This window comes from Musca domestica, unplaced genomic scaffold (genome assembly GCF_030504385.1).
Source record: "Musca domestica strain aabys unplaced genomic scaffold, Musca_domestica.polishedcontigs.V.1.1 6, whole genome shotgun sequence".
NCBI lineage: Eukaryota > Metazoa > Arthropoda > Insecta > Diptera > Muscidae > Musca > Musca domestica.
In genome coordinates, this window is record NW_026712363.1 from 7,801,796 (window position 1) to 7,816,212 (window position 14,417).

At 33.1% G+C, this 14,417-nt stretch overlaps 1 protein-coding gene across 9 annotated transcripts in view; it reads left to right on the forward strand.

Annotated features, from left to right (window-relative positions):
• The first annotated feature begins 11,351 nt into the window (after window positions 1-11,351).
• Window positions 11,352-14,417, forward strand: part of LOC101890817 (cAMP-dependent protein kinase catalytic subunit 3) — a 53,710-nt gene continuing 50,644 nt past the window's right edge. Inside the window, exons 1-2 of one of the 9 annotated variants that reach the window (XM_011292207.3) lie at window positions 11,352-11,726; window positions 14,076-14,294. The gene's annotated coding sequence lies outside the window, so the exon portion shown is untranslated. Of the gene's footprint in view, window positions 11,727-11,771; window positions 11,791-14,075; window positions 14,295-14,417 lie in introns of those variants that run through there. The other 8 variants (XM_005178501.4, XM_005178500.4, XM_020035078.2 and 5 more) reach the window with 8 other exon arrangements.

A 14,417-nucleotide genomic window follows, 5' to 3' on the forward strand; every position in this document is an offset into this window, starting at 1 on the left:
GCAGAATGATTTCAGAATAGTCAAAATAATTACTCTTTTACATCCATTACCGTAAGAACATTTTTAATTTTTTTGTCACTTAAAATATTCAATATTCAAATTCAATGACTATTAAACAAATGTTCGGTGCAGCCACAATGTGACTGCCACAATTTCCGACTGAATGAGTCCCATTTTGACATTTTGGAGTTTATTTCATATAGACGTACATCCCAAATCTACCTTCCGAATCAATGTTCTCTTGGAGGTTACCAATTCAATAGAATATAACATTTTTTTCCTGACCACACATTGGAAAGTGGACTTGGGTGTACACATAATGTGGGGACTACACTTAAATAAATACCTACGTAGACAATTATCTATAAGATGGTTTTCTACCCTAGCCTAAATAATATTTTTTAGCCAAATCAATTGATGAACGTGGTCAAGACTAAGATGGGCCCTACTCCGAAAATTGACAATTTTATACGAATAGGGTTTCTACTCCCTTAGAAACAAAGATGCCAAATAAAGTCCAAAAAATGGCCAAGACCCCGAAAATAGCTTAAACCATATGATGTTTATACCAAAACGTGATCATATTTCTCAAATTACCAACATTTGTCGAAATTAGTATGAAAGATATGCTTAAAATGTAAAATATATTTGAAATCGGGTTTTACCCTTATCCTGGGGTTATGACCCGTATCATGACCTGTAAGAGCGATTAAAGGTATCTTGAAAGATTAGGAAGAAATCCATTTCTACTATTTTGCACCACTTATATTCGGTATTTCACTAATTGCAGTCACAATGAATTTTGCATTTTGAGTTCTCATGGGACGGATTTTTGTCATATCCAAGAAGTAGGTCCACGTTTAGAAATGAGCCCCATAACGCTTTGTCGGTCATTTTTGTTTGTTTAAATGTGTTCGCGTGAAAGCTAAATGTCAATAAATGTCAATAATATCGTATTGCGTACCATCAAAAATTGTATGAACTCTTAAAATCCGTCAAGCCGTTCTTGAATTATAAGCATAGTAACTTACATACTTTCTTTTATATGGGGAAAATATTTTTTTGTACAAAAAAAAAAAACGATTCAATTCAATATGATATGATATATAAATTTGACAAAAAAAAAAATAAATTGAAACCAGTAAAGAAAGTCTTAAAGTCGGGCGGGGCCGACTTTATGATACCCTACACCACTTTGCTAATTAAGTAGAGCTCCACATAACAATTAAAAGTTTTTATGGGAGAATTCAATCCTACACGCTATGATTATAATTTTAATTTAAAGTTCAAAGGACTAAATATGCCTAAGCATTGGTATCTTTTAAATTCGGAATTGTATTGCCCATTTGGTGCACAATTAATTTGAAATCGGATAAAGATATATATGGGAGCTATATCCAAATCTGAACCGATCTCGATAAAATTTGGCAAAAATATTTCTGAGCTGTATTTGATATATTTCCCTGAATATGCAGTGCATATTACGGTTGTGGGTAACAAATATAACAAATCGGATGAATAATATATATGGAAGCTATAGCTATATCTGAACCGATCTTCACCAAATTTGACATACTAGCTTCTGGACTCAATTCGGTCGTAAGTGCCAAATTCCATCCCATTTGGACAAATATTAGACGTTTGGTGCACAATAAAAGGTAAATCGGACGAAGTTATATATGGGAGCTATATCCAAATCTGAACCGATTTCGATCAAATTTGGCATACATATTTTCAGGCCTAATTTGGATGTATATGCAAAATTCCATACAATTCGGGCTGATATTACACGTTTGGTGCACAATAAAAGGCAAATCGGACGAAGATATATATGGGAGCTATATCAAAATTTTGACCGATTATCTCCAATTTCAATAGGGTTCGTCCAAACAAAAGATCTTTGCAAAATTTCATCTGGATCGGGCAATAAATGCGACCTGTACTTTGTTTACAAAAATACATGGACAGACGGACGGACATGCATAAATCGACTCAGAATGTGATTCTATGCAGATCATCAAAAGGAACTATGGGTCTATCTCGTTTCCTTCTGCCTGTTACAAACAAATGCACAAAGACATAATACCCTGACCACCTTGTGGTGTAGGGTATAAAAAGAAAAAATCTTCAACTTATTTGCTGATGTTTTACAGCGAATGTTTAGGTCCTTACGAAATTCGTCAATAGAATGTACTATTATTTTGAAATTCGATTACATTAATATTTTTTTAGTTTTTCCCCGATTTTAGAATTTTTGTAATGAGATGACCTTTTTGGTGATTTTTTATCGATTTTAAAAAAGTAATTAAAATATTGGATTTTTGTTCGTACCTTAATATCTTCTTAAATGATATTATTCGTATAATTCCACTTACCGAAAAAAAAACATAAGATCTATAATTATCAGTTTTGTCCGTTTATACTCCCCAAAAAGACTACACATCATATTAGAATTGAAAAAAAAAAAAAACACTACAAATGTACATTCGAAAATAGCAAGTCAAATTGAAAAAAAAAAAATCATGCAATATAAAACAATACTATTGTACATTTCAAAAGTCAAAATGAAAATTTTAAAATTTCACTTTTTTACGAATTTTTTTTGGATTTTATCCTTTTCTGTCAAGAGACAATTCCGAATTTGTCTGAATCGTTAAAGTCAGATAAGCGGTTATTGAGTTATAAGCGTAGAAACTAACACAACCTTCTTTTGTACATATTGATATATTTAGACTAATAAGTAGGAGTGGTTAGTTCCTTAGCCCCCAAATAAATATTTAGAGTTGGATATCTCCATTATTTTGGCAAATATAAGGATTTTAGGATTTTACCAACGAACAACAATTGATTTGTATATATATATATATATATATATATATATATATATATATATATATATATATATATATATATATATATATATATATATATATATATATATATATATATATATATATATATATATATATAATTATGTTCTGTTTGAATATTAGACCTCGACACTTTAGAACTGAGGAGGGTATTCAAAGTTCTGACCTTTACGACATACCCACTCTAATGTTTATACATAAAAAATGTCGTAAAGGTCAGTGTTAATATGAGAAAAACTACAAATACTAAAGAACTTCTGAAAATAGCTGAAGAGTTATTATTCCTTTAGGGACATTTGTTGATGACAGCAAAGCGTGTGGCTGAGAATATGACGAATAGTGGCGTTGGTGCAGATACTTATGCATGATGACTGCTTGCCCATTTCATAATGATTCCACATGCACTCATATGCACACTCATCGTCATTAAAATAGTTTTTTTTTTTGCTGTGAACATAATAATCTCTTCGGCCAAAATTAATTTTAATTGTTCCAGAAAATTAGCATTACACAAGATAGAAGCATTTAAACAGCCTACTAATAAATTGTGATATCCTAAAGCAGATTATGAATATTTTGTGTGATATCTATATATCCTCAATTATTTATAAAAATTATGCGACGAGATATTTTCATTTAATTGGTTTTTTTTTTTCATTTTTAAAATAAGTTGAATGTGAGTGGAATCGAATGTCAATTTCGCGTTTTATGAGCTTTATGGACATTCAAAATGTTGACCATTTGTGGGGGAGGTACCAGAAGGAGTGGACCGATATATTCCATCTTCACACCAGACCTTGAATTAATAAAAAATATTGTGATGTGTGTAATTTGAAGACAATCCGACTTTTACATCACATTTTATAAGAGTTATAATTATTCAAAACTTTGATCCTTTGTGAGTGAGGTATTTGATGGAGTGGGCCGACCTTTTGTGGGGTGGTACCAGAAGGATATTGATCGATATTGCTCATCTCCGAACTCGATCTGAGTTTGGTTATAATATTACGATGTACCAAGTTTGGATGCCTTATACTCCCCAAAAAGACTACACATCATATTAGAATTGAAAAAAAAAAAAAAACACTACAAATGTACATTCGAAAATAGCAAGTCAAATTGAAAAAAAAAAATCATGCAATATAAAACAATACTATTGTACATTTCAAAAGTCAAAATGAAAATTTTAAAATTTCACTTTTTTACGAATTTTTTTTGGATTTTATCCTTTTCTGTCAAGAGACAATTCCGAATTTGTCTGAATCGTTAAAGTCAGATAAGCGGTTATTGAGTTATAAGCGTAGAAACTAACACAACCTTCTTTTGTACATATTGATATATTTAGACTAATAAGTAGGAGTGGTTAGTTCCTTAGCCCCCAAATAAATATTTAGAGTTGGATATCTCCATTATTTTGGCAAATATAAGGATTTTAGGATTTTACCAACGAACAACAATTGATTTGTATATATATATATATATATATATATATATATATATATATATATATATATATATATATATATATATATATATATATATATATATATATAATTATGTTCTGTTTGAATATTAGACCTCGACACTTTAGAACTGAGGAGGGTATTCAAAGTTCTGACCTTTACGACATACCCACTCTAATGTTTATACATAAAAAATGTCGTAAAGGTCAGTGTTAATATGAGAAAAACTACAAATACTAAAGAACTTCTGAAAATAGCTGAAGAGTTATTATTCCTTTAGGGACATTTGTTGATGACAGCAAAGCGTGTGGCTGAGAATATGACGAATAGTGGCGTTGGTGCAGATACTTATGCATGATGACTGCTTGCCCATTTCATAATGATTCCACATGCACTCATATGCACACTCATCGTCATTAAAATAGTTTTTTTTTTTGCTGTGAACATAATAATCTCTTCGGCCAAAATTAATTTTAATTGTTCCAGAAAATTAGCATTACACAAGATAGAAGCATTTAAACAGCCTACTAATAAATTGTGATATCCTAAAGCAGATTATGAATATTTTGTGTGATATCTATATATCCTCAATTATTTATAAAAATTATGCGACGAGATATTTTCATTTAATTGGTTTTTTTTTTCATTTTTAAAATAAGTTGAATGTGAGTGGAATCGAATGTCAATTTCGCGTTTTATGAGCTTTATGGACATTCAAAATGTTGACCATTTGTGGGGGAGGTACCAGAAGGAGTGGACCGATATATTCCATCTTCACACCAGACCTTGAATTAATAAAAAATATTGTGATGTGTGTAATTTGAAGACAATCCGACTTTTACATCACATTTTATAAGAGTTATAATTATTCAAAACTTTGATCCTTTGTGAGTGAGGTATTTGATGGAGTGGGCCGACCTTTTGTGGGGTGGTACCAGAAGGATATTGATCGATATTGCTCATCTCCGAACTCGATCTGAGTTTGGTTATAATATTACGATGTACCAAGTTTGGATGCCTTTGAGAGCTATCGTGCGCACCAGCCAGACAGACAGGCGGACTGACATCACTAGATCGACTCCAAATACCTGAAACGGATTTGGTCCAAAGAGACCTAGGGATCAAATGATATATACCCTCTCTACCAATATGGCCGAAGGTTGAAAAATGTGAATAAAACTCTAAAAAATTTTAAATCTCCCCGTACCGTTATATGGGGGCTATCGAAAAAAGCTAAACTATCTATATCATTTTTATGATTTTATCCAATTTTAAGCCTCTTAAAAAAATCAGATCAGATCTTGCAATTAGAAATATTTATGTCTCAACGAAGTCGAGTTAAATGGGGTCTCTCTAAACTCATAGCTTTATTCTATTAAATTAAACAAAAAATGTTTTAACTGAAACCCCTTTGTGTTAAAAAAAACATTTTTTCTTTCGAGTCAAGAACCAGCAATCAAAATACAGCTGATTTGGCTGGAAATTAGCGCCGAAAATGGAGGTATACCTAAAAGTTTACGCAGTAAACCCGTAATATCAAAATACATATGGTTAGATTGAAAATTGGAACCAAACTCCCTAAATTTCGAAAATAAGAAAGTAGTATATTTATATGGGAACCTGATTAAACCTTAAGACCACCCTCTGAGAACACAAAATATCAAATAACAACTGATTTGGTTGAAAGATGGGACAAAAAAATAAATCAAAAAACTGGAAATCAGGCGGTACCGTTATATCTAATCGTGAACTTATATATTCCATTTTTAATAGCAAACATTTCAACAGACGCACATGGCTAAACCAACTAACAATTTTTCGCGGATCATGAATATACCATTCCCCGATACAGCGTTCTTTATAAAGGTCAGGTATTGGTACCCCGATCTTTATGGTTTGAAGCGCCACAATAATGTTGAATGTCGATAGCAAGATTAGCTAAAATAGTAAGCTCTAGGAACTCAACAACAAACTACCGTCTGCAGTACCAGGTTGCATGTTCGGGACTCGAAAAAACAGCCATGAGTTGATGACTTTCCTAGTTATTTGTTGTTTTTAGTAGCATAATAACTACTTATTTCGGGTAACATGGCCTTGTAAAATAGTTGCTATTTTAAAAAAGTAAAAAATACGGAAGTTCGCCGGGCCAAATTTCGCTAAAATTGTCACTAAAATAATCAAAGTACCGAATATCGGGAGGTACAGTTATATGGGGGCTATACCAAAACGTGGACCTATATGGCCCATTTTCAATACCAAAAGTTCTACAGACATAATATACATTTGAGTAAAATTTTATACCTACTTCTTTTCGTTCGGAAGCTAGAGTGATTTTCACAGACGGACGGACATCGCTAAATCGACATAAAATTTTATGCTGATCAAGAGTATATATACTTTGTGAGGTCTAAAATATATATTTCGAGGTGTAACAATACTTAATATACCCTCCATCCTATGGTGGGGGGTATAAAAATTGGCAAGGAAACTCATAATTTGGCAAAGAGAATTTTTACTGGCGACTTTCACATCATCATATAACCATATAATGCGAAGGGTGTACCAGAAAATGTAGAAATCGGACCACTCTTTCTGCTATGATCACAAATGGTCAATGTTTAGTAAACTGCAAAATAATATTATTTTTTATAATAAATTTACAAGTTCTTTCAACATTGGAATATGTATTTTGACAGTCAGCTGGAGTTTCTGTCCGGCCTTACATAAGTCTTGAATTGCGATATGCCCAATTTAGACATTTAATAAAAATATTTTACATTTTCTTGCAAAGTTCCCGAAACTTGGGACAAAAGGACTAATAATAACCCCTTTTCTTATCTCCATCTTCATGAAGTTTCCTACTCTATGAATGAAATATCTTATATATTTTTGCAAATGTTCGATTTTTGATCAGAAAAAGTGAACCGAAATATTCCATCTATACGATATTAGATTTTATGTTGGCAGAAATATTAAGTACCCAGATTTTGTAGTATTTTCTTGAAGTGAGAAACTACTAACCGATAAATTTCTCACTTCAAGAAAATTAAGACAAATTCACTATGCTACCTAAGATAAGTGGATCATTTCATATTGTATCAGTGTTGTGATTATTTTACATTTCGACGCTTTGTGAAGAAAATTTGTATTGTAACTGTATTTGCCACTTTTAGACACAACACAAACGAAATATAAAAGGTCTAGCTTCATTAATATGGGCTGTAATGTGATAGACAGATAGACAGGAGGACATTGTTAAATTGACTTAGAATGTTATGCTGATAATGAATATGAATACTATAGGGGGTCCTCGTTGAATATTTAGTGGTGTTATAAACGGAATGAGAAATTTAATATTCCCTCCTTTCCATGGTAAAGGGAATAAAAAAACAAGTAAGCAAAGACTATAGTCGTGCAGGGCCAACCTTGTGATACAATATAATAAGCTGGAAGCCTCTTTATGTCCAAATTCATTTTTGAAAATTTCTGGTTTGAAATAATGCCTTAGAGCCCTGCCCAGATGTTACCCTTATCTTTTTGACCGGGGGTATTTGCCCAACATTTCAAACTAAATTTGTTTTCCATTTTACAGCTTAATAGAATCCAATTGTCATTCAAAATACTAGACTTCTTCCCTGTCCTTAACTGTCTTCTCATGCAAAATATCCGTGTCGATTGGTTTTCAATTGTGACCTGTAGAGCGACTGCAAAATCAGGAAAAACTATAGGCTTTAATTTTGACCCCATTCCCATGCAAAATTTCGTGAGGATCGAAAGATAATTACGACCTGTATATAATACCCTCAATACATAGTGCTGCGGGGTGCAGAAAAACTTTAGAAAATGTACAATTCAAAATTGTGAATCAAATTGAAAAAATCGCATGCTCCAAAAAAAATGCGACAATATTAAAAAACAAGTAAGCAAAGGCTACAGTCGAGCGGGACCGACCGTTGAATACCCTACAACACTATAATAAACGATACAGTTTATATAGGCGAGATACTCGAAAGAATTCCACAAGATATTGTGACAAATAATAAAAGAAAACCATCAGGTTTCGTTCTCTAATTTTCGAATAATAGCAACTTAAACTAATTTGCTCATTTCCAATTTATTGGTAGATGTTGCACTTAAATGGTCTTCCTAGATCTGGAACCAATATTTCCCAAAGACCCATAATTTCTCAGAAGTGGCAAAAGATTAACATTTATTATTGGTTTTTGACTGAAACGCATCTATATGAGATACAGACATTTGACTATATTCTTCAACGAAATCAGCGTTAACGAAATAGTCAGAAGTGCGTCTTTCCTGTATTTGTGAATTCTCCAAGAAGTCACTGTAATGGACATTTTCGTATTTTGTCTACAAAAGTTGGCAACTATTTCACACATTGAATATTTTTGGATGGCCATCCAAAACTGCTTGGCTTTTGCAATTTCCGGTAACCCCCATTCAAATGTGCCTGAGGATCGAGCGATAATTACGACCTGCTGACAATTTTGCAGTTTTTTGGTCCATTTCAACCCCTAAATATATCATCATCTCCATCGATCATCTCCAAAAAGAGTAGGCTTCTATTCTGACCCTCATCTTATCCCCATGCAAAATTTCGTAAGGATCGGGCCATAAATGCGATCTGTATATGATATCCTGATTTCCTAACTACTTAGTTTTGTTAGCTGTAGAAATATTACCAAATGTTTAATTCAAAATGAAAATATGCCAAAAATATGAGAAAATTGAAAAAATATGAGAAAATTTACAAAATCAATATTTTCATCTTTAGAGAGATATTTTTATGCGTTTTTTCTTTTCTGCTAAGAGGTCATTCTGAATTAATGAGAACTGTCGAAATCAGTTCAGCCGTTCTCGACATAAAGTAGATCTTTCAAGCATATCTTCTTTGATAGACATATATGTCGCATATATTTTGCTATATATCCGATTTGTTGGATGTTAACATCAATGTAAAGATCAGAAGTAACCCTGTCATGGCTTTGTGATTTCGCCGGGATTTAAAATATTCGCGGTTGAATGAAAAATTTCGAATTTTTTCAATACAAAATATATGGTCTATTTTACCCGCTAAATATAATCCGATGACCACCCAAATTGGTAAGCTTCTTCCCCGCACTAAACTCTAGCTACATGCGAAATTCCGCGTCGATTGGTGTATAATTGCGACCTGTGTAGCTACTGCAAAATCCGACATTTTTCAGTATTTGGTCCATTTCAACATTTGGCGATCATTGCCAAAAGAAATAGGGTTCTATTCTGACATTAACCCCACCTACATTTTAAATTTCGTGAAGATCGGGCCATAATTGCGACCTGTAGAGTGATTACAAATAAACATGGACAGACGGACGGACGGACATACATAGCTAGATCGACTCAGCTCGGCGAGCTAGGAAGATCTATATATACTTTCCTATATGGGAAACCAATATTTCGAGGTGTTACATAAATTCTGGCCCAATCAAACTTATAATACCCCCAACACATAGTGTTGTAGGGTATAAAAAAAACAATGTAATAAAAAATATAGTCCAGCGATTCTGGACTTATGAGCAGAATAACTTAGATTTATTTATTTTAGATATGTATAGTACCCTATTTGCTATATATCCGACATCTTGATTATCAGCATCACTGTGATGGTCAGAAGTGACCTATTAATGTATTTGTGATTTGGGCGGGATAAAATAACAAAACAAATTCGTGGTTTAGGGCAAATTTTCATATTTTTGAAATAAAAGTTATTGTCTATTTTATACGCTAAATATTGTTCGATGGCAGTCCACTTTGTTAGGGTCCTGCTCAGTCTTAAACTCTAAATCCATGCAAAATTCGTTGCATTCGTTGATTGATTTATAATTGTAGACTCTAGAGTAAGTGCAAAATCAGGAAATTTTTATGTTATCGGTCCATTTCAATCGCAAAATATTTTGCGATCATCTCCAGAAACAATAAGCTTTTATTATGACCCTAACCCCACCTCCATTTTCAATTTCGTGAGGATCGCGCCATAATTGCGATTTGTAGCGTGATTACAAATTAACATGGACAGAGGGACGGACATACATAACTATATCGACTCAGCTCGGCGAGACGGGAAGATCCATATAGAGTTTCCTATGTCGGGGACAATATTTCGAGGTGTTGCATAATTTTTGGCCCAATCAAACCTTAATACCCCCAACACATAGTTTTTGTGGGTATAATTAAGTTTGGCGAAGTTTAACACAAATTCGACACTAGTTTTCTTTAAATTGAACGACGGCATTTGTTTACTCATGACGTGATATGTTTGTCGGGAAAAGCTTCGTATTTTCCCTTTTTGTTTGTATGCTGGCGCTGGGATTCGTAATAGCGTCCTTAAGTTTTGTAGTCCGACGTTATTCATTACTTAGTATGATGAAAGAAAGTTATTTTGCCATGTGATTTTTTAGGAATAAATCATTATTTTTATCTTACAGTGAATACACAATTCTCATTACGTTTGGTCTACTAGTAATGCAGACGGTATGTAGTTGTCATTATTAGTAATGTTGCTAAGTATGTACACTTATATATTTTTTTCGTAAAATCACGCATTTTATCCAAATACTGTGTTGGTACATGTTTCTTTGCAGTTAATGCTGAATGTTGCTGATATATTTTTTTGGGTTCTTTTTTTTCTTTTTCAAATGTATCATCGTACGACTAACACATCTTTTTCTCATAGTCTACGTCAGACGTTTCTCACACGACTCTCAAACATTATCATGCTTTTTCTGTTATTTTTTTTATAGACAAAGTGGGAGACTGACAAACAACAAGAGCCGCCACGGCAACAAAAACACGAACGACAACGGCTGCCACTTAGCCAAGAGCTATAAACAACAACGGCTAAAGTAGCAGTAGCTGCAGCAACAACAATGATTCCGACAGAGCTACAATAGCGGGCGACGACATCAGCTGCAGGCAGGCAACACATTCGATTGTGGATACAACAAACCAACTGACAGACAGCCATTTCAGCATCCAAACACATTTGGCCAACAACTAAATAACCGGCAGTTGCGGCGACGGCGGCATTCGTTGTGGTCGCACTTTTTCATATTTTTGCGTTTCAGTTTCATTTAGAACGTGGAATCGCATGGTTCGAACAGAACGGAAAAATCAACTTCGCAAACAAACAAGAAAATTAAGAAAAAATATTATTTGAACAATTTTCCAATTTTTCACATCTTTCCGTCAATCAAAAAGAAAAAAAAAAAAAAAGGAAAAGTTGTTTTTAAAAGTGTGTGGGCCAAAAGGAAAATTTTTGCATTTTGGCTAAAGACGAAAAACAAGATTAAAAGAAAATATACGATCACGTGAACTTTGTACAAGTGAGTTGAAGGTGAAGAAAGTGTTTAAGTGAGATTGAAAAGGAGCGAACTTTGTTTGCACTTTAGAGCCTATTGGTATTGCATGAAATCATTCGAATGTTGCAACAGGCAGTCTGGCAACTGGCAGTAAATGTTTGATACACCAAAGAGAAAAACACAGTTTACTCGACTTGCTAACGGACTGACAGACTAACTGACTGGCAAGCGCATGAACGCACGTAATAGAATAATCCGACGTTTAAATCAAGTTTCTGTCTTCTGTCTAGGCTGCGCTCTTCTTTTTGTTTTGAGTCTTATTCTTGGTAAAGTTCTTGTAAAGTAGATGTTTTGCAACAAACCGGAAATTCGAGATCAGTTGTTCGATACCGTTGTTAGCCGGCCACCACAAGTACCACTAACCAAATACAGAGCAAACTCTTACACCGTGTAATGTTTATTATCTGTTATTATCTGACAAATGGCAAATACATTGTGGAAAGTATTGTTCAAATTTTCATTGGTTTTCATAAAAACCATTCCCAAAAGGATACTTTGAAAAAAATAGTAGTACATGCGATGGAAAAACTTGGAAGAGAAAATAAAAAACTAGAATATGATATGTGATAAAGTGTCCCAAGTTTCGGTCGAACTTTACTCTCTCCGCTATCAAATGTATTCATTTCAAATGAACTGGTTTTTGAAATGAGCAGTTCACTTGGTGAAAACCAAAAATGCTCAAGCAACCTGTAGGCTTATTCTGTAACATTTAACTACTCTTGTTATTGTTAGAACATTTTTTGTTATTGTAACAAAAACAAAACAAACATATGTTTTTTTTTTTTGTAAAATAAACAATGGGTAAAATTTTAAAAAAAAAGTTACAGAATGGGGTCCCTGATTTGGTTAGACAATTTGGGTAATGCATTCCGAATACCATACCATAAGCAGCCTTTGCCAAATAATACACCTACGTTTGCATTTTCCAATCCCGAAACAAATTACAACCGTTCGATTTCAAAATGTGTAAAGCATTTAATGAGTAAAATATTTTATATGAAATATTTGATTTTTTGGAGAAAGCAGAGGAAGGAACGCAGGAATATGTTTCTTGAAGTATTGAGTTTTGAAGTTTTGGTAGGTATTATTAAAAGAACAAACAATAAAAACTAAAATTCGATTATTGTAGTTTTATGCAAAAGAAAAGTCGAACAAAATTCTATGATCTCAAAATCCACTGGCGAAGTCGACCTCGACTATTGTATTTTTCCACACTACAATCGATTATTTTATAGTCATTGTACGGAACACTTCCCCATCTGATTACTGAGTCACGGTATAAACTGACACCCAAACCTTAGCTTAAGGATGTAGTTTTCATTTCATAGATTTACTACAATTTTTGGAAATGGAGCAATTTAAACCATGGTATATCCTTAGTCCTTTATAATTCCACAGATATCGCGAATCACGTTTAAAATTGGTGATCAATGAATGTAAATTTTATTCCTTAAAGCCATATGTTTGATTCTGATTTTAGACCAAAATGAAACCAGACGAAAATGAAAACTAAAATGAATTGCTCCCGAGAATTTATGTCCAAACTGTCATTCAAAGCTGTAAAACACAAAAATTAAATAGTTTGTTTTCCTTGTTACTATTGGCGCGTGCCATCTTATCTTATGCGTATGTATAGCCGAGTGAACTCTGTTTTAGACCAATGTTCATTTCTAACACATACCAAAAAAATTTAATGGCTTAATTTTTGACCCAAAAAATGTGTATCTGAAACTATATATGGGAAAACCCTAAATAATTTGTCTTCGCCTTTTTTCAACAAACTACCAAAATATCCATCGCATTCACAGATGTTGGCCTGTACTTGCTTTAAGTAGACACATTTACATGCATTACCATTGTTTTCAATCCAACGTTTATCTGTATTTTTTCCTCGGTTATGTCTGCTGCACTCGCTCAATATTCTTCATTCATTCTATTCCATTGTATTCTATTTTATGTGCAAATTTTTGTTTAGTTGGTAGTTGGCCGGTTTTTGGTCTAGTTTTTCTTCCCCTTTGTTTCCAGTGGATTGTTTGTTTGTTTTCAACTACAAACATCATCACAGCAAATCTGTTTATTGTTCTTTTAGCCAAATATTTTTCAATTGGTTCGGACGCTTATTCATTTATTTTGTAACTTGGCAGAACAGCCATACTGACGTCGCGACGTCAACAATCAACTTATACCCAAGAAAACCTTCCTTCGAAGATACCGGTTTGCTAACTGCAACAAAAATAGTTAGAACACATTGCAATATAACTTTGTTGCAATGTACCTCACCTGTATTTATCTCTTTGGTGCATGCTTTTATGTTTTATTATCAGTTGCCGTTGATCTGAATAGAAACAAGTGAATAATTAATAAAAATTGTTGAAACGAAACTTCCCAAAAATCTATATACAGTAACAATAAACATTTGGAATAATCAGATATTTGAAGAGAGATTGTTTCGAAACCTCAAATATACAGATCAATAAAGCAGTGTGTTCTTCCCCGACGTGCACAGTATAAACAAAATAAATCCAATAATTCAACATATTGGGGTAAGTAAAGTTTGATTGAAGATTGGAAATTATTTGTTAAAAAAGCACGATATTTCATAAAAAGGAACATTTTAAATTCTTAAAAAAAGAGGAATATGAGTTCATCGGATAAATACTAAAATA